A 25,050-nucleotide genomic window follows, 5' to 3' on the forward strand; every position below is an offset into this window, starting at 1 on the left:
AGGTGAGCTCTGGTCAAGGCACATACAAGAATCAAGCAATGAATGTATAAATAAGTGGAACAACAAATCAACCTCTCTCTCTCCTTCCCTTCCTTCTTTTTCTCCCCCCCCCCACAAATTAATAAATGAAACAAAGTGGGCACCCATGTGAAAAACAAAGTGTTTTTGTAATAAACAGTGTAATATTAAATATCATACCCTCCTACCAGCTTTACCTAAGCTATTATGTATAAAAATATGGGCAATTTCCGAAAGTAAGAAACCCGCCACTTCATCTAGGAGTCCACTGTTGTACCGAGACCAAGTAATCTAGAGGAAGAGGGAGCACATAGGGTTGGGAATATATCGCAGATCCCTGCAATTTCCACTTAGCAAATACTTCCATTGGTCACCATGTAAAAAGAATAAATATAAAAGAGAATATAATGTAAAGGAGAATAAAATTAATTTGCTTTGAAATGTGCTAGAGCAGAAGAGAAGAGAGCATTTTAAAATTGTTATGGAAATAGTGAACCATAAATCACAGTTCTATTTACTCTATGACAGTATACATATCACCCATTATTCTTCAAGAAATAATATAACAAATACTACAATATAAACAGCAGCTCACTGATAATTCTATCATCACTAATTCTTCTTCATTTGAAATACCTCTGCTGTTGTTGATAGTTAGAAACTGGAGATTTGAAACAAAATGTACTGTATTCTACTTACAGGAAACTCACTTTAAATATAGATGTAAATATAAAGACTCTTACGAGTTTAAAAGGAAAATGAGAACTACTGGTCCTGCTAACACTAACCAAAAGAAAACCAGAACAATACTTCAGCTTCTGAAAGTATGTCCGGTCTCTGCTTCTTCTACTTGAACTGATACATAAATGACAATGTGCTTTGTTAGTGAGGCTAATGGGAGTCAGCCTTCTGTTCAAATGCTTGTGGGAGTGCAAACCATTACATCTGTAAGGAGGATGAATGAGTTTTATTAAAATTATAATTTTAGTATTAAAATTACAAATGGATTCACTCTGACTCAACTGAGAAAGATCCTATGTACATATTTTTCTCATTAATTTCAGCATTGTTTGTAACAGCAAAAGCAATAATTAAATAAAATAATCTAAGTGTCTTTTAGCAAGAGAATATTGAAATAAATTACAACTTAACCACATTATAGTGTGCTGCTATAATCAATGGGGAAGCTTTCTGTGCACTTATATGGAAATAGATTCCAAAGTATATAGTAAATGAGAAAGCAAAGAGCAGAGGGGTACATATGTTTGTGTATAAACAGTGGAGGATAAGTAGATATTCATAAGACTGGAAGAATTTTATTAATGGAAGAATTTTCATTCAGACACTCGGAATGACAGAAGGGACACTAATACAGTCATCTGTGAGAATTATGGGATTGCTGGAACTCAGGGAGACAGGTGGGAGGTTCACTGGATGATTCAATTATGTGATTGTATTATCACACAATGGTTAAATGTAAAAAATAAACAAGAAACATAAGAATTTAAAACAATTCCACTGTGACATAAAGATTTCCAGTCTCATTCAGTGGGAGCCTAACCTTTCTCTTACTTTGTCTGGTTGTGCAAACCATTTATTTCATCTTTTCATTCATTCTTCTGATATTTTCATTTTAGGGAAATTTTATTATTTCATGTAACATAAGGAAAAGAAATAAAACAAAAATTTAAATCATCTTGACCCATACGATGAAGGCAAGAATACCACTAGAGAATCATAAAATTCCCAGGAAATAATGCAGAAAAGAGCTGATTAAAAACTCTTGCAATAAATTGAACAGCAAAAAATGAATAGGATTACCTTTGAGAAGAGCTGAGATGCCACTATTTTTACACCTCAAGTTTTGTTTTGTTTTTTTCCCTCATGGTTTTGTTGTTGGGAAAAATGAAATCGTTTAAGTACAAAGACAACTTTCATCAAATATGAGGTGAATTGTGAATGCCTTCCAGGCATGAGGAAAATGGATTTAGTTTTAAATTTTATGGCTTTGAAATAGTTATTTTCATCATAAGTAAAGTTGTTTTAAGTAGAATAATTTTATCATTACTTATATTAATATGAAATTATCATTAAGTATTCCACATGATATATTTTCTGTAGTTTTATTTGAGACATTTACTGAATTATTGTCATATAAATTTAGGGATTATAATCACTCGTGGACAGTCTAGTGGCTAATAGAACAACATAATCATGTCTTTTCTCATTTAAAAAAATTAATATAAAAATGCAAGGGGAAAATTTTTATTCCTAAAACCCAACAATTCATTTGTTAATGATCTCTGGACTTCAATTAAGAAAAGTAACCATGACTGGTGAGTAAACCAGACATTCTACACTTAAATTTTTAATACAACTTCAATAGAAGTAGATATTTTTAATCTCATTTAACATACATTAAAACTGATTAAACAAAGAGAAATAAATTGAGTATAAGTATATTTAACACAGATTATATTTACTAAAGTATAAACTGTGTGAAAACCTGTCAGTTGATGGTCACACAGGTTGACTTATTCAAGTAACCTAATGCACAGTCTTCAGGAACTAAGTGCTACTGTTGAGTTAGTACATGCTCGCTCTGATTCATAATTGTCATCCAGGTTGTACATCTGTGAGAATGGGTGTACTTCCTTTTCTAATCTCTTATGCTTCGTGGGAAAGTACCTAGATAAACAGAAGAGGAACACAGGCTATACAGAACACCAGCCTGTTTGTCATAAGGGATTAGAAAAGCAGCCCCAGCAGGAAGACATATTTAAAAAGCCTGCTGACGTGTCAGGTAAAAATATTCCACACCTGAAGGCAACAGAATAAGCCTTTTCATTGTGGAAGCTCCCCAAATCAGCTACTTAAGAATCTTGACCTTCTCCATTTGACAGAACACTTCTTTCCTTCATCATTGTGTGTAAAAAATATATATATATTTTTATAGTATATAAAAAAAGAGTTCTAGATCATTTAGATCTTTTAGATCTAGAATCTCATATATGAAAAATGGATGACTTGGAAGATATTTTATTGTGAAATAAAAGTATCTGTTTCCAGCTCTATTATCTATTGGAGAAACTTAGTCCTAGCCCTAGGTACTTGGTTATGTACAGAATGCTATGTGCCTATAACATAATTTTCCCTGTGCATATGAGAGTACCTTTGAGAAGCTACAGAAAAAAATACATGAGTGAGAGACAAAATTGCATGTTACTTACTTTAGTCATGTCATTTTGATTTAGGTTTATAGATTTATAAAAAGTATTGAGAAGAACAATTACAGTTCATTCTGTTTGTGTCTACTGATTTGTGTGTTTATGGGAATAATTCTTCCTTATGAACTCTTTGTGTGTGTGTGTGTGTGTGTGTGTGTGTGTGTGTGTGTGTGTGTGTGTGTGGCAGAGACAATGAGAGTGTCAAAGACAGGAACAGATAGAGACAGACAGACAGGAAGGGAGAGAAATGAGAAGCATCAAGTCGTTGTTGCAGCTCTTGAGTTGTTCATTGATTGCTTTCTCTTATATGCCTTGACTAGGGGCTACAGCAGAATGAGTGACCCCTTGCTCAAGCCAGCAACCTTGGGATCAAGCCAGCGACCTTTAGCTTCAAGTCAATGTTTTTTGGGCTCAAGCCAGCGACCATGTCTATGATCCCACACTCAAGCCAGCAACCTCATGCTCAAGCTGAATGAGCCTGCACTCAAGCCAGTGACCTAGAGGTTTTGAATCCGAGTCCTCTGTGTCCCAGTCCAACTCTCTATCCAATGCGCCACCACCTGGTTATGCCCTTATGAATTCTTATTGCTATTGCTAAGTTAGAGTGAAAAAAATAAATTATAAAGGCTACTCCAGTCTGAGAGGAATATTTACATTTTGGTCAATACAACATCCATGACGGCAGTGATTCTGTGCAACATGTAAGATACCCAGTGCCAATTTTTATCCAAAGGAAAACAAATCTATAACATCCCATCCACTGCTGCAATAGAACAGATTTTCATTAGGCAAAATATTGTGGCCACCTATTCAAGAACCACAATTTACATTAGAGACATTTATAGATGTTAAGATAACATAAATACAATACGAAGGTATTCCTTATTAATAAATAACTAATGGTTAAATTTTTTCAAAGCCAATGGGAGCTCAGAACTTCTCCTAAGCACATTATTGGTAAAGACTAATTACTTAAAAGTAAATTTAAAATATGTTTATGAAGGTACATAATAATTTTCTAATAATATTATCAGAAAAATGTAACCAATATTTGTAGACAGAAGAAAACATGAAAGAGCAGCATGGTATATGCAGAAAATGATCAGAAGAGCAAAATTATCTTGAATTGGACAAGAGTGGAGACAATCACTACCATTACTAATGTAAGGCTTTTCATTATATCCAAAATCATACTTTGTATGCATGATTATGCTAGCTGAAAAATTTATAATTCTCAATTTTAGTTGTTAATATAATGATTGTCAGATTATCTTCTTTGTAGTTATTCCTTAATTTGGGGTTGTTTTTTCTGGGCCAGTTGCTATCAGTATTGCTGGACATGAAAGGCCTTGATCTGGTAGGAAGAATGCTATATTGTCTCTGTCTGTAAATGTGTACTAGTCTACATCCGTTCTCCCTCAAATCTTATTAGAACTACACAGAACTATTTTGGTTTATAATTATCTATCTCAGTCTTAAAAAATAATATTTCAGGTCACATAGTTCATCCAGTAAAATTCAGAAGTGGTAAAGGGTTCTTTTTCTATTTTTTTCTCTTAATTATTCTATTGTATTCAGGAGAGGTATTGATAAATGCATTTTGCATTGCACCAGCATTTGGCAATTTTAAGGATCTTTTGCCTATTATCATATAATGCTAATGGATACCTTATACAGCTTGTTCCGGTTTATTAAGGAGGGTTAGGACAAAGCAGGTGGCTAGTTACCTTTACATCACTAGTGGGTAAGCAAGATAAAAATTCTTCTATCAGGTAATATTTTTGCATGATAAACATCAAAAATAAAAATCATTTAGTAGCCTAGATTTTAAAGGTATGGTGCGACTTTTAATAGAAATGACTGAAATGATGTATGATAATGAGAGTTTGGGCTTTCACAACATTCTGCACAGATTCCAACAGCAATGGCCATTGAATACATATGATACTTATGAGAAAATAATGCCAATGACATGAAAAAGGTAGAATACATTTATATATCTTTTTTTTCCCATCACAGAAAATACTTTAAAAAATAATTCATTGCTCCTTTAAAAAATTAATCTAGGAAAAACAATTTTTAAACATACAGGTTATTCAGTTTGGTTTCTGTTATGCCCATGAGCCCCAAATTATTTTTCTTTTCAGAACTATGGTTTTGTTAGTTCCGTAAATCCATAATTTAGTGGAGAACTAGTTAATTAATCATGATCAAATCATAGGAAAAAAATATGGTCTTTTTGCCTGTAATGTATTATAGTCAGTCATTACAGTTTATGTTATCTTCAGTTCTCTTTATCCACAAGATTCGTTTTTAAATGTGCTTTAAGTTAGAACAGCAACAATGTAAAACATGACATCTATAATCTATATATATTCTTCAGTACTGAAGTCCCTAGTTATTTTTTCTCAATTTACAAGTCAAAACAATATTTTCTTTCTATGAAGGTAACAGTTTCAACTGTTGCAAAAATATCACATTGTCTATATTTCTTTCCTAATATCTCTTTAAGTGTTTGAATGGGTGACTCATTTCTTTATATATAGTACTTGGAAAAAAACTAAAAATTGTGAGAATGTCTTGAATAAGAATATATTGTCATTGTCCATGTTTAAAATGAGTTCAAAACTCCTACTACTGATTGGTATAGCAAAGCATTTAAAAAGGAAGAAAGATACACTAAGAATGGTTTTATTAAATAATCTTTCTTTTAGCACCTATAATTGATACACATACTTAACATATAATATGTATTTGTAGAGTGATGGATTATAAAAAAAAGTACATAGTCATTATTATTTTAGAAACAATAAAGTGAATAACTTAATATTAATTCAACCATTTAACCAGAATTTTACCACTGTAGAAAAAAAATTACTCTTCCCTGAGCAGGTTAATTTTCATGTTAAAATTTTCTTTTTTCTTCCCATTTAACATAACATTATCTTCTATGCAGCAAAGAAATATTTTTATAATTATTAATAAAATTTTTATTCCAATGACTACCTTTGTGTTGTTTTTTATTGAAAGACTGAAATATAATTTGCTGATCCACAGAAGCCCACACTGTCGGGAGCCGATCAACAACTGCTGGCTGACAAGGTCACAGCAGGAGAAGACCCACAACTGCTGGCTGACAAGGTCACAGCAGAAGAAGATCAAAAACTGCTGATTGACAAAGTCACAGCAGAGAAGACCAATGGCTGCGGGTTGACGAAGTCACCCAAAGGAGAGACACAAGGATACTTCCCCTTTGACTTTTTGAATTAATCTGGCCTTATATCCCCCCTTTTCTGGGTGTGTGCTATTATTTATGGCACAGGGATAATAGTACCGTGCTTTCCCTGTAGATTCGTAGTAATTTCTTTGGAAATGAGACAGAGGATGTGAGTTCCACAGAAAAGCCTGTAAGCCCCTTGAACTGGGCTCATAGACATAAAAGGCTGGCTATGATATCCCTCGTAAAGGGTTAAGTTTGTAGGAGAATTTCTTCTTAATCATGTTAGAAAGAATAGATTGTGAGTTGTGAATGGGAAGGAGGCAGTGGCTGTGCACAGAGCACCTTTCGGCCTTCACTTAATTCAACATTTTTCCTCCCTAGCCTTTTCATGTGATAGAGTAGAGAAACATTCCTTTCTTCTTGCTTATTTGATCTGCAGATAGTGGTACACTCTGAGAAGAATAGAGTTAGAACTTAATTAGTGTTTAAATATAATAAATAAGTAATATTTGACTAGACAATAGTATCTTAGGTAAGGTATAGTAGAATGGCCCATTGTGTGGCCTAGGATGAGAGCGCAGTCGGCAAGAAAATAATGTTTTACTAAGAGAATTGTCTTTTGACTAAAGGCAGTTACTGGGATTTCTCAGTGAGATGTTCGCATGAGTAAATACTTCCCAAGATTTTTTGATAATGAAAGGAATGTAGGGAAATCCATAGAAGTAATTACAGTTAATGTCTTCTGAAATTATGTTGCTACTAGGCTATCTTGCAAGTGCACTATGTATATCTTTGGGTGAAAGCTATTCTTAATGTTATGTCAACTTCTTTATAGACAAGCCTTTTAGAATCTTGTGAGAAAAAGTAGGACACTGCATAAACTCAAAGCCATTTACCTAAGCAAGCAGTGGTCCATTGTTAGTCCTTAATGATTTCGTCTGCTAATCTCTCTCTGCCCCTTAACTCACAACAGCAGTAAAGTTAGTTAACTATTAGTACTAATACCTTAAAAGCTTTTACGGATGTTGTTATCGCTATTCAAGTTATTTTGTATTTTGAATGATTTGCTACCTGGTTTGTGATTTATAGATATAAATTAACTGTTATCCGGAAACATGTAAACATAGTGAAACAGAAGCAATGATTAACACCATGTAATTGTAACTCAGTGTGTGTTTATAAAAAGGGAGCTATACTAGCATTTGGCAGAGATGCCTGGCAGTAAATGCTAACCAGAGAATAAAGAGAAAGAAAAGAATTCGGCTCTCTCACTCGATTTTCGCCGATGCCGTCTCCTCCTGTGGGATCCCTGGATCCCCCCGCCCCCCGGGGCTGGACCCCGGCACCACACAAAGGTACTTAGTATATCAATGGCTGCCCCTCATCACCATGACAACCTGAAGAGTGACAAGAGGGATATTTAGGAGGTGGACTCCAGAGGCCGACTACAACTTTCAAATGTGGCCACGCTGTGTGGGCACTGTGTGTGTCCCCTTAGAAAACGGCCTCTCTTCAATCAGTCTCTTTCCTCAACTGGAAGGTGAGGATGTTATCATAGTGTTCCTCCATAGGGTTAGAGTGAAGATTTAGTCAGAAAATCAACTGAATAAAAGAACCTCAGGCATATGCTGATGGCTCTATACCTAGACCTGTCTCTGTAATGTCTGGACTGGAAGCCATAAACATATTCTCAGACTTTAAGTTCTCTGAGATGGTTAACTAAGGTTACTACCTCAGATTCTGTATTTTATCTTCTCACTGATGAGAGCAATATCATTGTGTTTCTATATACCATTCTTTTGGGAAGCAAAGGGACTTAATTAACCTCCTTGCTATGAGTTCTGAGGTCCCTGGATGTGCCATGTCTCCAAGCTGAGACACAACCCCAGTCTCAGGAAGAACAAGATAGAACACTGTGTAGCTTCTACCTCCAAAGCCTAAGCTCCCACACCAATGAAATACCATGGCCCACAGCTTCTATTTTGAACTGACTATGGTAAATTCAGGAATAATCCAATCTTATGTCACTTTTAGCTTCCTTTTTCATCTCCAGGTATTTTTTTCTTTCTTTCTTTCTTAAATCCACCCTTTCCATAATTCCCACCGAATCTTAAATCAGTCACGAGTATGTTCTTGGATGTGCTCAGATCCTCAGATTTCTTAGCCATTATCTTTATTTTCTTTCCATATTGAGATATGATTTCTCCAATGGCATGACTATTATTTTAACTATTTTTCTAATAGCTGTGTCAAATTGAGGCTGCCTTTTTTTTTAATTATAATAGTTCTCTCTCTATAAACACATATACGTGCACACAAACTATATACAAGATACAGAGTATGGTAGGTGCTGCTATTTCCACCTCCAAACCATTCTTCCTCATTCTCTTCTCAAAGACTCAAGGGGCTTTCTTAGGTATCTCAGTTTATTTTCCCAATTTTTACTTCTCCTGTTTAATCTCAGATGCCAAACTGATTTATTGAAAATATCATTGTGTGACTCATATCATACTCTCCACCACCTATGTCCACCACTTATTCACTACTTATATTTTCAAATATATAAACATTGCAAATTTAGTCTGTCCTTAAATGAGAGGCAGCTGGGACTTTGCTTGCTACACTGATACATTTCCAGAGTCTGAAACACTCCTTAATGTCTATTTAATCCATTATTAATCCTTATGACTTTTCTTCTCATACCATCTAAGAATTAACCACACTACTGTCAAAAATCAATCCCGATTGAAAAGTATCACCCCGATGTCACAGTAATGGTGCGGTAGGAAGCGATACCGATAAATCTCCCCAAAAACTCAACAAGATCTTCAACCAGAAACAGAAAAATCTATCCTTGGAGCCTCCAGATGTTCCGCAATACACCTGAAGGTATGGTCGAGCGAAAAATTGGCTAAATATATAATCAAACCCTGAAGGAAATAAGGAGTAAGAAATACTCCGCCTTCCTCACTAACCTAAATAGGGCTGCTTTCACTGGGAACTGAGAGTATAGAAACTAAGGCGGGCAAAAGGGGGTGAATAGATCTAGGCTGCGGCATAAACAGCTGAACCAGGCTGTGGCATGGAGATCCAAGCTGAGGAAAAACTGTGCCTGTGGCAACCCAGGCAATACAAGCTAACACTCGCACCAAACCCAGATAAAGAAAGACAAGTGGGGCAGTCATTCGCCCCGATATCCTGGTCAGCGCGTGCAGATAGTAGGCGAGAGATTCCTCTGAAAGCCCCTGGAGTGGGCGCCCGTGTTATCCCACAAAAAGGCAGAGTCAGAGGCCTTTATGTGGGCTGAAAAGCAGAATCTTGGGACCGCTCCAGTGCCCTGGAAAAGCCGCACACGGGGAGGGACCGAGAGCTAATTCCAACACTGGAACTTCTCCATGCGGGCGAAGGGAGGTCTCTCTCGGAGTGAGAGACAACAGCCTGATATCCTGGTCGGTGCGCACGGAGAGTGGGCAAGAGATTCTTCTGAGCGCCTTGGGAGTGGGTGCCCGTGTTATCCCACAGAGAGGCAGAGTCAGAGGCCTTTGTGTGGGCCAAAAGCAGAATCTCTCGGGACCGCCCCAGTGCCCTGAAAAAGCCATGCATGGGGAGGGAGCGAGAGCTAATCCAACACTGGATCTTTTCCGTGTGGGCATGGGTTTCACTCGAAGTGTTAGACTGCCAGCCTGATATCTTGGTCGACGCGCACGGAGAGTGGGCAAGAAATTCCTCCGAGCACCTCAGGAGTGAGCGCCTGTGTTATCCCACAGAGAGGCAGAGTCAAGGGCCTTTGTGTGGGCCAAAAGCAGATCTCCAGGCTGCCCCAGCACCCTGAAAAAGCCACGCACAGGGAGGGAGTGAGAGCTAATTCCAACGCTGAAACTTTTCCGTGTGGGCGGGGTTCCACTCAGAGTGTGAGACTGCCGGCCTGATGTCCTGGTCTGCGCGTGAAGATAGTGAGCGAGAGATTCCTCCAAGCACCCTGGGAGTGGGCACCCACCTGCCCACTTATGTTACTGGACAGAGTGGCAGAGTCAGAGGTCTTTGTGTGGGCGGAAGTCGCGCCTGATTACACTATCAGCTCTGACTGATTGAGCCTTACTCAGAGCCCTGTGCTGAGTGGGAATAGAGTGGGGAGTTGCCAGCTCTTTGAGCCTCTTACTATCCAGGCAGAGGCAGCAGCAACACCACAGCTGGATTACCAGGCTATTAATTGAAGAAGGAAAGACTAGGAGAGAGGCTCCGGGAACATGGACTCCCTCACTGTTGTAGCCTACAAATGCTAATGAGCCTCAACTGCCAATGAGACTAAAGCCCAATACATTACATTGCCATAGAGACTTATCAATGGCAAACCTCTACCTGAGCATGCCACAGGGCAGAACCTGGGGTACAGAGTCACTGACCAGGAAGAGGGAGAGAAAAGAAAAAGCAAGAAGATAACCTCTCAAAATCAAGTATAATCCACAGACTTTATAACCTTTTTATTATATTTGTTCGTTCGTTTCTCTTATATTCATGTCTTGATTTTATTTTCCTCTTCCAATTTGGTCGTTTAATTCTCTGCTGGTCTTAATCTCTCCTCTCCTTGAACTATACTACCCATAAGTGTTACATCTCCCATTATCTTTTCTTACCTTTTCCTTTCTCTCTATGAGGATTGCACTCCAAAACCCTTAACTCTCTCTCTCTCTCCTTTTTTTCTTTTTTCTTCTTTTAGTTGTTCCCTCTTTTTCTTTTTTTCTCTCTTTCTTTTCTCCCTCTATATTAGTTTCTTTCTCCTTTACATCTCCTCTCATTCAATCCTCAATAAAGAACAAATTAGCTTATCTGGGACTCAAATTTATGTTTGTGGCATTTTGGGGGTTTTTACTTCACTTTTTTAACTCACTAGCAGTGCTCCCAACCCTGGCTCTCCATTTTATCAATAGTAATTTTTTTAATTTTCCCCCCATTTTCCTGTTTACCTCTTATTCCTCTCATCATATCTCTTAGTCAACCAACACCTAAAAGCAAATCATTTTATTCTTGACCTAAATTTTTTCCTTATTTGCATTTTGTGGGTACATACCCCCTTCTTTGCCCCTTTATTAATTCTCCCCAAATCAGGCTCTCTATTATAGGCATTGTTTGTTCTATTTAGTACAATATAATTCACAGTTCACCACAAGATTTTCTCAAGAAAGAGAGGAGAGGAGACGAGAGGAAAAAATAAGGGGGGGGAAATATTTACTTTTTTTAATTTTTATTTTTTTTAAAAAAAACTCTTCTATTTTTTATTTTTATTTTTTTTAACTTTTTATTTTTTATTAAATCTCATTAATACTATCAACAAAACTACCCTCAGATGCCATTAAGGAAAAGAAAATCGAATATCATGGATAAAAAAGAAAGAGAGGTAACACAGATAGATGAGGAAAAATCTATGGAGTAAATTTAATATATTAGAAAACTTGGAGTTAAATGACAGAGAATTTAAAATAGAAATCCTAAAAATACTCAGAGATATACAAGAAAACACAGAAAGGCAATTTAGGGAGCTCAGAAAACAACTCAACGAACACAAAGAATATATATCGAAGAAAATTGAAACTATAAAAACAAATCAAACAGAGATGAAAAACTCAATTCACAAGCAGAAAAGCAAGGTAACAAGCCTAGCTAATAGAACAGGCCAGATAGAAGGTAGGATTAGTAAAATAGAAGACAAGCAACTTGAAGCACAACAGAGAGAAGAAGAAAGAGACTCAAAAATTAAAAAAAAATGAGATAGCCCTACAGGAATTATCTGACTCCATCAAAAAGAATAACATAAGAATAATAGGTATATCAGAGGAAGAAGAGAGAGAAAATGGAATGGAGAACATACTCAAGCAAATAATAGATGAGAACTTCCCAAACCTGTGGAAAGAACTAAAGCCTCAAATTCAAGAAGCAAACAGAACTCCGAGTTTTCTTAACCCCAACTAACCTATTCCAAGGCACATCATAATAAAATTGGCACAAACCAATGACAAAGAAAAAATTCTCAAGGCAGCCAGGGAAAAGAAGAATACAGCATAAAAGGAAGGCCCATTAGATTATCATCAGATTTCTCAGCAGAAACTCTACAAGCTAGAAGAGAGTGGACCCCAATATTTAAAGTCCTGAAAAAGAGAGAAACTTTCAGCCAAGAATACTATACCCATCAAAGCTATCCTTCAAATACAAATGAGAAATAAAAACATTCACAGATACAGAAAAGATGAGGGAATTTATCATCAGAAAACCCCCACTCCAGGAATTACTAAAGGGGGTTCTCCAATCAGTTACAAAGAACAAACAAACAAAAAAAAAACAAAGCCACAAATAAAAGCTCCAAGAACACAATAAAACCAAATTTAAACTGTGACAACAACAAAAAGAAAGGGGGGGGGGAGAGGATGGAGATTAACAGTAGCAAAGGACGAGGGAGTGCAAAAGTACTCACAAAGTAGTGCGCTACAATGAACAGGGTAGGAACCCTTTTCATTACTTAAAGGTAACCACCATTGAAAAAACCACCACAGAAGCACATGAGATAAAAAAGATAGCAACAGATGAAAGATGTATGGAATACAACCAAATAAAAATAAAAGATAGAAAAACGAAAGAGAAGGATCAAACAAGACACAAAACTGACAGAAAGCAATATATAAAGTGGCAATAGGGAACTCACTAGCGTCAATAATTACAATAAATGTAAATGGATTAAACTCACCAATAAAAAGGCACAGAGTAGCAGAATGGATTAAAACAGAAAATCCAACTGTATGCTGCCTACAGGAAACTCATCTAAGTAACAAGGATAAAAACAAATTCAAAGTGAAAGGCTGGAAAACAATACTCCAAGCAAATAACATCCAAAAAAAAAAAAGCAGATGTAGCAATACTCATATCTGATAATGCTGACTACAAGACAGCAAAAGTACTCAGAGACAAAAATGGCCATTTCATAATGGCCAAGGGGACACTGAATCAAGAAGACATAACAATTCTTAATATATATGCACCAAACCAAGGAGCACCAAAATATATAAGACAGCTACTTATTGACCTCAAAACAAAAACTGACAAAAATACAATCATACTTGGAGACCTCAATACACCACTGATGGCTCTAGATCGGTCATCCAAACAGAGAATCCACAAAGATATAGTGGCCTTAAACAAAACACTAGAGCACCTGGATATGATAGACATCTACAGGACATTTCATCCCAAAGTGACAGAGTATACATTTTTCTCCAGTGTACATGGATCATTCTCAAGAATTGACCATATGTTGGGCCACAAAAACAACATCAGCAAATCCAGAAAAATCGAAGTTGTACCAAGCATATTTTCTGATCATAAAGCCTTGAAACTAGAATTCAACTGCAAAAAAGAGGGAAAAATTCCCACAAAAATGTGGAAACTAAACAACATACTTTTAAAAATGAATGTGTCAAAGAAGAAATAAGTGCAGATATCAAAAGATATATACAGACTAATGAAAATGACAACACGACATATCAGAATCTATGGGACGCAGCAAAAGCAGTGATAAGAGGGAAGTTCATATCACTTCAGGCATATATGAACAAACAAGAGAGAGCCCAAGTCAACCACTTAAATTCACACCTTAAGGAACTGGAAAAAGAAGAACAAAGACAACCCAAAACCAGCCGAAGAAAAGAGACAATAAAAATCAGAGCAGAAATAAATAAAATAGAGAACAGAAACTCTATATAAAAAATTAATAGAACAAGGAGCTGGTTCTTTGAAAAGATCAACAAAATTGACAAACCCTTGCCAAGACTTACAAAGGAAAAAAGAGAAAGAACTCATATAAACAAAATCCAAAATGAAAGAGAAGAAATCACCATGGACATCATAGATATACAAAGAATTATTGTAGAATACTATGAAAAACTTTATGCCACTAAATTCAACAATCTAGAAGAAATAGATAAATTCCTAGAACAATACAACCTTCCTAGACTGAGTCAAGAAGAAGCAGAAAGCCTAAACAGACTTATTAGTATAGAAGAAATAGAAAAAACCATTAAAAACCTCCCCAAAATAAAAGTCCAGGCCCAGACGGCTATACCAGCGAATTTTATCAAACATTCAAAGAAGTGTTGGTTCTTATTCTACTGAAAGTCTTCCAAAAAATTGATGAAGAAGTAATACTTCCAAACACATTTTATGAGGCCAGCATAACCCTCATACCAATACCAGGCAAGGACTGCACAAAAAAAGAAAACTACAGACCAATATCTCTAATGAATACAGATGCTAAAATACTAAACAAAATACTAGCAAATCGAATACAACAACATATTTAAAAAATAATACATTATGATCAAGTGGGATTCCTCCCAGAATCTCAAGGATGGTTCAACATACATAAAATGGTTAACATAATACACCATATCAACAAAACAAAGAACAAAAACCACATGATCTTATCAATAGACGCAGAAAAGGCTTTCGATAAAATACAACACAATTTTATGTTTAAGACTCTCAATGAAATGGGTATAGAAGGAAAATATCTCAACATGATAAAGGCCATATATGATAAACTATCAGCTAACATCATATTAAATGACACAAAACTGAAGGCTTTCCCCCTTAAATCAGGAACAAGACATGGTTGTCCACTCTCTCCACTATTATTTAATGTGGTACTAGAGGTTCTAGCCAGAGCAATCAGACAAGACAAAGAAATAAAAGGCATCCATATCGGAAAAGAAGAAGTAAAGGTATCACTTTTTGCAGACGATATGATCCTATGCATCGAAAACTCCAAAGAATCCACAAAAAGACTACTAAAAATAAGCCAATACAGTAAGGTCACAGGATAGAAAATTAACATACAGAACTCCTTAGCCTTTCTATATGCCAACAATGAAATATTAGAAAACAAACTCAAAAAAATAATCCCCTTCATGATTGCAACAAAAAAAATAAAATACCTAGGAATAAACATAACAAAGAATGTAAAGGAATTATATAATGAAAACTATAAACCATTGTTAAGGGAAATCAAAAAAGATATAATGAGATGGAAGAACATTTCTTGTTCTTGGTTAGGAAGAATAAATATAATCAAGATGGCCGTATTACCCAAAGCAATATACAAATTTAATGCAATTCCCATCAAAATTCCAATGACATTTTTTAAAGAAATGGAGCAAAAAATCATCACATTTATATGGAACTATAAAAAACCCCGAATAGCCAAAGCAATCCTAAAGAAAAAGAATGATGCTGGGGGCATTACAATACCTGACTTCAAACTATATTATAGGGCCACGACAATCAAAACAGCACGGTATTGGCCGAAAAATAGACACTCAGACCAATGGAACAGAATAGAAAGCCCAGAAATAAAACCACATATATAAAGTCAAATAATTTTTGAAAAAGGGGCCAACAACACACAATGGAGAAAAGAAAATTCTTTTCAACAAATGGTGCTGGGAAATCTGGAAAGCCACATGCAAAAGAATGAAACTGGACTACAGTTTGTCCTCTTGTACTAAAATTAACTCAAAATGGATCAAAGATCTAAACATAAGACCTGAAACAATAAAGAACATAGAAGAAAGCATAGGTATTAAACTCATGGACCCGGGTTTTAAAGAGCATTTTATGAATTTGACTCCAAAGGCAAGAGAAGTGAAGGCAATAATTAATGTATGGGACTACATCAGACTAAGAAGTTTTTGCTCAGCAAGGGAAACTGATAACAAAATAAACAAACAGCCAACTAAATGGGTAATGATATATTCAAACAACAGCTCAGATAAGGGCCTAATATCCAAAATATACAGAGAACTCATAAAACTCAACAACAAACAAACAAACAATCCAATAAAAAAATGGGAAGAGGAATGAACAGACAGTTTTCCCAGGAAGAAATACAAATGGCCAACAGATATATGAAAAGATGCTCATCTTCGTTAGTTATTAGAGAAATGCAAATCAAAACTGCAATGAGATACCACCTCACACCTGTTAGATTAGCTATTATTAACAAGACAGGCAATAGCAAATGTTGGAGAGGCTGTGGAGAAAAAGGAACCCTCATTCACTGTTGGTGGGAATGTAAAGTAGTACAACCATTATGGAAGAAAGTATGGTGGTTCCTCAAAAAACTGAAAATAGAACTATCTTATGACCCAGCAATCCCTCTACTGGGTATATACCCAAAAAATTCAGAAACATTGATATATAAAGACACATGCAGCCCCATGTTCATTGCAGCATTGTTCACAGTGGCCAAGACATGGAAACAACCAAAAATCCTGTCAATAGATGACTGGATAAAGAAGATGTGGCACATATACACTATGGAATACTACCCAGCCATAAGAAATGATGACATCGGATCATTTACAGCAAAATGGTGGGATCTTGATAACATTATACGAAGTGAAATAAGTAAATTAGAAAAAAACAGGAACTGCATTATTTCATACTTAGGTGGGATATAAAAGCGAGACTAAGAGACATTGATAAGAGTGTGGTGGTTACGGGGGGGTGGGGGGAGAGGGAGAGCGAAAGAGGGAGGGGGAGGAGCACAAAAAAACCTAGATAGAAGGTGACAGAGGACAATCTGACTTTGGGTGATGAGTATGCAACATAATTGAGTGACAAGATTACCTGGACATGTTTTCTTTGAGTATATGTACCCTGATTTATTGATGTCACCCATTAAAAAAATAAAATTATAAAGAAAAAAAGAGATCAATCCCCTCTTGATCTCTGGATTCAGTAGCACCTGAAGAATCAAGTACATCACTTTTACCATTAGTCTGTTTCTTCTTTACTATTGATGTTTTCATCATCCTCCTGGTTCATTTACCTTAGCATGTAGCTATCGCTCATTTTACTTCAAACAAGTTTGGAGGTCTCTTTCTTTTATTTTTTTCTTTATTATTTCATAATTCTTTCTCTTCATGAGTATTTGATACTTGACATCTATTTCTTCTTCAGTTTGTTCTATTTGGGCATTTATTCTGCTCAACAAAAATAATTCATGTCAGATTCACCAAAATCCCAATCTTGGCAAATGCAGGATTCAGTTCCCTTCCTTCACATGCCGTGACTTTCAGCTGCGTTTAGTTTGGTGGGTCATTTTTCCCTACTGAAATGTTTTTTCTTCATCTTCAAGCTTCTGTGAAGAAAATTAATCTCTTTCTTCTGCTACATCTAGAAAGTCGGTAACAACACAGCACTCAATGTCAGACACTTTAACCCATCAGCACTCTTATCGAAGGTGATCAGAAAATGTCTGATATTTCTGCTGCCATATTATATCCTATGTTTCACAAGTTTAAATCTCCATCTTTCATCTTACCACTCATCTCCAAACACATATAAACTGTCTGTTCAGCATCTTTATTCGCAGCCTAATTATATCCCAAATGTAATTCAGCCAAAAAGTACTTCTTGGTTTCTGGTTCTTTCTTATTTTCACGAATGACAAACCATCTGTTTAATTCACTGAAATTTTCAACAACAAAACATTTTTTTTAATCTATGAATCTTTATCATGTTTATATATTTGGATTTTATTTTCTCTCTCCCTATCTCTAGCATATAAGCAAACTCTCTTAGATCTCAACCAGTGAGCCTCTTTTGTTCTGTGAACTACTAAATTGTCAGGGCCTTAAAAAATATCTGTCATAGTTTAGGTGTTTAATAAAATGTATTTAATGTATCCGGACATGCTCTGCTAATGAAATGTTGAACAAGAGAATGGCAGTACCAACCATGGAGAAGTTTACAATCTAGCAGAAGGGAAAGATGATTAAATGTGCAATTACAGTTACAAAATAAGTATTAGTAGTAATAGAAGTTAAATTAAGGGCATTTAATGTAATTCGTATTTTCAGTAAGGTTTCATCCAAAGTAAGATTGTGGTGGAAGGCAAAGTATCTGACAAATTCTTTTTTATATTAAAAACACAGCATGTTCAAAAATTCCTCAAGGCAAGAAAGTGGAAAATTATATCAAGAGAGCAAGGTTTCAAGTGGTTTATACAATGATCTGATGTGGTAGATGTTGAAGCTATTTAAGGAAGGGTGTGTCAAATTAAGTTTAAAATTAATTTTAAGCAGAAATAATTTCAAGCACGAGTGCATCATAATTACATTTATATTGCAGACTAATTATTCTGACTGGCAATTGAAAATTTATTCTGAATAAAGCAGGTTATGGAACAAAGAGGCCATTAAGGGACTGATAGTGAATACATAAGAAAATGATTTCTCATTATCATGTACTCTATTTCTTTTTAGTTAAAAAAATTGTTTTTCTTTGGATTATGAGAGTTTAGAACTATTTTTCAGGTAGTTAAATATATAACTGTCCCATTATCTTTAATTGCTATATAATATTCCCTATAATTATTGAATTTTTTTTGTTGTGGTGTTCGAGTTGTAATTAAGCAAGACTAATGGAGACACAATACCTCAGCAAGGCAACTTTAGTAACTTCTGCAGAAGGTTGTGATGCTGCTAGTGAAAGCTGGCCAACAAGTTCATGGGCAGGGGGTTGGTTCTATTTTAAATCCTCATGTGAAACCTAGGCTCTGTCTTGCCCCATTGGCTGGGGTCGTGACCGTACAATCTTACTCTTTCCTGATTGGCTAGTTTAAATGGCTGCACGAAGGGAGAAGGGAAGAGTGGGGATAGGATTAAATTTGGGAAATTGTTGCCTGAAACTGGATGAAGGGGGTAGGGGAAATTCCCACTGAAGAAAAGAACATGAGTTAAAAAAAAATTGTATTTCCTTCAGTGGGAAGAACAGTTCACATGCAATCTATCATTTTAAGAATATTTTAGAAACACAATACAGGAGTGTTAACTAGGCACAAAGCTGTACAGCAGATCTCCAGAACTATTCATCTTGCATACTTGAAATCATATGCCTTTTGAATATTTAATAGCAATAGTTTTGCCTCCCCACACACTGCAAACCACCATTCTAGTCTCTGTTTCTATGAGTTTGATTATTATTAATACTTCATAGAAGTGGAATTGTGTAATATTTGTCTTTCTGTGACTGGCTTATTTCACTTAGTATAATGTCCTTCAGGTTAATCATGTTATCATATATTACAAGATTCTTTCTTTTATGAGGCTGAATAATATTTAATATTTTATTAAATATTATATATTTAATAAAATTAATATATATATATAAAACATTTGCTTTATTCATTAACCAGCCCATGGACACTGAGGTTGCTTCCATAGTTTGGTTATTGTTAACAATGCTACAATAAACATGGGAGTACATGTATCTCTTCAAGATCCTAATTTCAATTATTATTTTTTAAATACCTCACCTTTATTTTTTAAATTATTTTTATTTATTCATTTTAGAGAAGAAGGACAGAGAGGGAGAGTGAGAGAGAGAGAGAGAGAGAGAGAGAGAGGGAAGGGGGGAGAGATAGGGGGGAGGAACAGGAAGCATTAACTCCCATATGTGCCTTGACTAAGCAAGCCCATTGTTTTGAACCTGCAACCTCAGTGTTCCAGGTCAACGCTTGATCCACTGTGCCACCACAGGTCAGGCTCAATTATTTTGGATGTACACTCAGTAGTGGGATTGCTAGATTCTACTATGGTACCTGTTAGGGTGCCAAAAATACACAATAGTGAAAGAACAATGTGTTTAACAAAGGGAGTTGGGAAAATTGGGTATCGCATGCAGAAATAAAAAATAAAATTGTATTCTTGTCTTTCACTATAAACAAAAATCAACTCAAAACCGATTTGATTTAAAATTAAGAGCAAAAACTATAGAACCCCTAGAAGAAATCACATGGAAAAAGCTTCCTGACATTAAGCTTGGAAATGATTTCTTGGTCAAAAGTTTGCCCTTATAAAAATTAAAAAATTTGATAACTCTTTAAAAATTCTATTTATAAAGAGAAATCATAAATTAACAAAATCAGAAGTAAAAATAAAATACATTAAATTTTTTTTTTGTATTCTAATATATTTTTTCCCCAATCTGTAAAACTAGGACATCTAAATATAATTCTCTGGGATACATTCCAAGACACACAAATAATCCTGAACCCTGTACATACTATGTTTGTTTTTTTCTTATACATCCATACCTATGATAAACTTTCATTTATAAATTAGACAAATTAAGAGATTATTGACAATAGCTAATGACAAAGTAAGCAATTATGAAAGTAATACCAATCAAAAAGTTAAGTGGATCTGGTGTCTCTCTCTCTAGCTATCTTATTATACTGTACTCTCCTTTTCCCTTTAAACATGCACTTACCACAAGTGAGGGTGACTACTGTATTTGCTATACTAGTATATTAATAATTAATTTTATATTGAATATATGTGTCTATTTTATGTGAATTACTATTTGTTAAATACGGTATTATTAGCATCCTTTAGATTCAAAGAACAGAATAAATGGTTAGGTTACTGAATAATAAGGAGTTATAAAAGAATTATGAGCTACTTTAAGGAAAATGTAAAATCATGAACAGTCTATTTTCAACTCTTTTTTATGGAAAAAATCAGTTGCTTATTGAATAAAATTTATGGGAGGCAGGATAATTTTGTCATCTAGTATACCATGCATGATCATGTGTGTAGGCTTGTATTGACCAGAATAAATGTCTATGCAAGTCCTTTGACCACTTTTTAAGTTGGATTATTTGCTCTTTTTGCTACTGGGTTGTATGAGCTCTTTATGTATTTTGGACATTAATCTCTTATCAGATATATGTTTTTCAATCTGTATGTTTTTTAATCTGTATATTTGCCTTTCCAATTTATTGGTTACTTTCTTTGCTGTGCAGAAATTTTTTAGTTTACTGTAGTTCCACTTGTTTATTTTAGCTTTTATTGCCCATCCTGTGGTCTCTTATATAAGAATTCATTGCCAAGGACAAACTCAGAGGTACCAAATTTCAAAGAACCCACTTACTTGACTTGTGTTTGATCATTTATATATAGTGGTGACAGACACAGAGAGAGAGAGACAGAGAGAGGGATAGACAGGAAGGGGAGAGATGTGAAGCATCAATTCTTCATTGTGGCACCTTAGTTGTCCATTGATGCTTTTTCATATGTACTTTGATGGGAGCTACAGAAGAGTGAGTGACCTGTTGCCCAAGCCAGCGACCTTTGGACTCAAGCCAGTGACCATAGGGTCATGTCTATGATCCCACGTTCAAGCCAGGTAAGCCCGCGCTCAAGCCAGCAACCTAGGGGTTTTGACCATGGGTCCTCTGCATCCCAGTGCACTGCTCTATGCACTGCACCACTTCCTAGTGAGACTTTATATATATAGTTGTTAAAACATAGAACTACTTCATCATGTTGGTGGTTTAATTGCAATCACTTATCGATTATTTATGATGTCCTCTATATTAAAGGTATTACTGCTACCTTTTTATTCTTATATATCACTAGATCCCATGAAGTGTCTGGATTCTATGATATTTGATCAAGAGTTTTCACTATTGCCAATATGATTTTATGTATGTACTTCCAGAAATCAATATTTGATCATCACATTCTTTGTGTTTTAGTCTCTTTAAAAAAAAACTAGAGGAGATGACATCAGAGTAATGGTGCGGTAAGGAAGCGATACCGATAAATCTCCCCCAACACTCAACAAGATCTTCGACCAAAAACAGAAAAACCTATCCTTGGAGCCTCCAGATGTTTCGCAATACACCCGCAGGTATGGTTGAGTGAAAAATTGGCTAAATATATAATCAAACCCCGAAGGAAATAGGGAGTAAGAAATGCTCCGCCTTCCTCACTAACTTAAACAGGGCTGCTTTCACTGGGAACTGAGAATAAAAAAACTGAGGCGGGGAAAGGGGGTGAATAGATCCAGGCCGCGGCACAAATGGCCAAACCAGGCTGTGGCACAGAGATCCAAGCCGAGGAAAAACTGTTCCTGTGGCAACCCGGACAATACAAGCTAACACTCGCGCCAAACCCAGACAAAGACAGACAAGCGGGGCAGCCATTTTCCCCGACCTCCTGGTCAGCGCATGCAGATAGTGGGCGAGAGATTCCTTCCAAAGCCCTGAGAGTGTGCGCCCATGTTGTCCTACAGAGAGGCAGAGTCAGAGGCCTTTGTGTGGGCCGAAAGCACAATCTGTGGGCCGCCCCAGCGCCCTGGGAAAGCCGCACACAGAGAGGGAGCGAGAACTAATTCCAATGCTGGAACTTTTCCGAGCGGGAGGGGGATTCACTCAGAGGGTAAGGCGGCTGGCCTGATATCCTGGTCGGCGAGCACGGAGAGTGAGCGAAAGATTCCTCCCAGCACCTCAGGAGTGGGCGCTCGTGATACCCCACAGAGGGGCAGAGTCAGAAGCCTCTGTGTGGGCCAAAAGCAGAATCTCTGGACCACCCCAGCGCCCTGGGAAAGCTGCGCACGGGGACGGAGTGAGAACCAATTTCAACGCCGGAACTTTTCCGTGCGGGTGGGGGTTTCGCTCAGGTGAGACTGCTGGCCTGATATCCTGGTCTGTGCGCGCAGATAGTGAGCAAGAGATTCCTCCGAGTGCCTCAGCAGTGCCTGCCCGTGTTATCCCACAGAGGGGCAGAGTCAGGGGCCTTTGTGTGGGCCAAAAAGCGGAATCTCGGGCTGCCCCAGTGTCTTGAAAAAGCTGCGCCCAGGGATGGAGCAAGAGCCAATTCCAATGCTGGAACTTTTCCGTGCAGGTGGGGGTTTCACTCAGACTGTGAGACTTCTGACCTGATATCCTGATCTGCGCACACAGATAGTGGGCCAGAGATTCCTCCAAGTGCCTTGGCAGTGTGCACCTGTGTTATCCCACAGAGTGGCAGAGCCAGAGGTCGTTCAGTGGGCGGAAGCCCCACCTGATTATGCTAGCAGCTCTGACTGACTGAGCCTTACCCAGAGCCCTGTGCTGAGTGAGAATAGAGTGGAGACTTGCCAGCTCTTTGAGTCTCTTACTATCCAGGCAGAGGCAGCAGCAACCCCATAGCTGGATTATCAGGCTACTAATTGAGGAAGGAAAGACTAGGAGAAAGGCTCCAGGAACAGGACTCTCTCACTGTCGGAGCCTATAAATGCTAATGAGCCTCGACTGCCAATGAGACTGAAGCACAATACAAGACATCGCCATAGAGACTTATCAACTGCAAACCTCTACCTGAGCATGCCAAAGGGGCAGAACCCGAGGTACAGAGTCACCGACCAGGAAGAGGGAGAGAAAAGAAAAAGCAAGAAGATAACCTCTCAAAATCAAGAATAATACAAAGACTTTATAAACTATCCCATTTTATTATATTTGTTCGTTTGTTTCTCTTATCTTCATTCTTGATTTTTTTATTCCTCCTCCAATATGGTCATTTAACTCTCTGCCGGTCTTACTCTTTCCTCTCCTTGAACTACACTACCCATAAGTGTTACATCTCCCATTATTTTCCTTCCTCTTCCTTTCTCTCTATGAGGGTTGCACTCCAAAACCCTTAACTCTCTCTCTCTCTCTCCTCTTTTTTCTTCTTTTAGTGGTTCCCTCTTTACTCTCTCTCTCTCTTTCTTTTCTCCCTTCATATTAGTTTCTTCCTTTCTTCTTTACATCTCCTCTCATTCAAACCTCAATAACGAACAATATCCTATCTGGGACTGATATGTTATGTTTGTGGCATTTAGGGGGTTTTTTACTTCACCTTTTTAACACACTAGCAGTGCTCACATTGCTGGCTCTCCATTTTATCTAGTTCTTGTTCTACTAAATACAATAGTAATTTTTTAATTTGTCCCCCCATTTTCCTGTTTCCCTCTTATTCCTCTCACCATAACTCTTAGTCAACCAACATCTAAAAGCAAATCATTTTATTCTTGACCCAATTTTTTTTCTTATTTGCTTATGTGGGTCCATACGCCCTTTTTTTTTCTTTTTTTCTTTTTTTTTTGGCCCCTTTATTACTTCTCCTCAATTCAGGCCCTCCATAACAGGCATTGTTTGTTCTATTTAGTACAATATAATTCACAGTTCACCACAAGATTTTCTCAAGAAAAAGGGGAGAGGATAAGAGAGAAAAAAAGGAGGCGGGGAATAATTTCCTATTTCTTTAATTTTTATTTTATTTTTCTTTATTTCATTATTAATTTTTTTTTAAAAAAACAATTCTTTTTGATTTTTCAATTTTTAACTTTTTATTTTTTATTAAATCTCATTAATACTATCAACAAAACCACCCTCAGATGCTATTAAGGAAGAAAAAATCAAATGTAATGGATAAAAAAGAAAGAGAGGTAACACAGATAGATGAGGAAAAATCTATGGAGAAAAAATTTAATATAATGGAAACCTTGGAGCTAAATGACAGAGAATTTAAAAAAGAAATTCTAAAAATCCTCTGAGATATACAAGAAAACACAGAAAGACAATTTAGGGGGCTTAGAAAACAACTCAATGAACACAAAGAATATATTTCCAAGAAAATTGAAACTATAAAAACAAATCAAACAGAGATGAAAAACTCAATTCACAAGCGGAAAAGCAAGGTAACAAGCCTAGCTAATAGAACAGGCCAG

The sequence above is a fragment of the Saccopteryx leptura genome, chromosome 1 (genome assembly GCF_036850995.1).
Source record: "Saccopteryx leptura isolate mSacLep1 chromosome 1, mSacLep1_pri_phased_curated, whole genome shotgun sequence".
NCBI classification, from domain to species: Eukaryota; Metazoa; Chordata; class Mammalia; order Chiroptera; family Emballonuridae; genus Saccopteryx; species Saccopteryx leptura.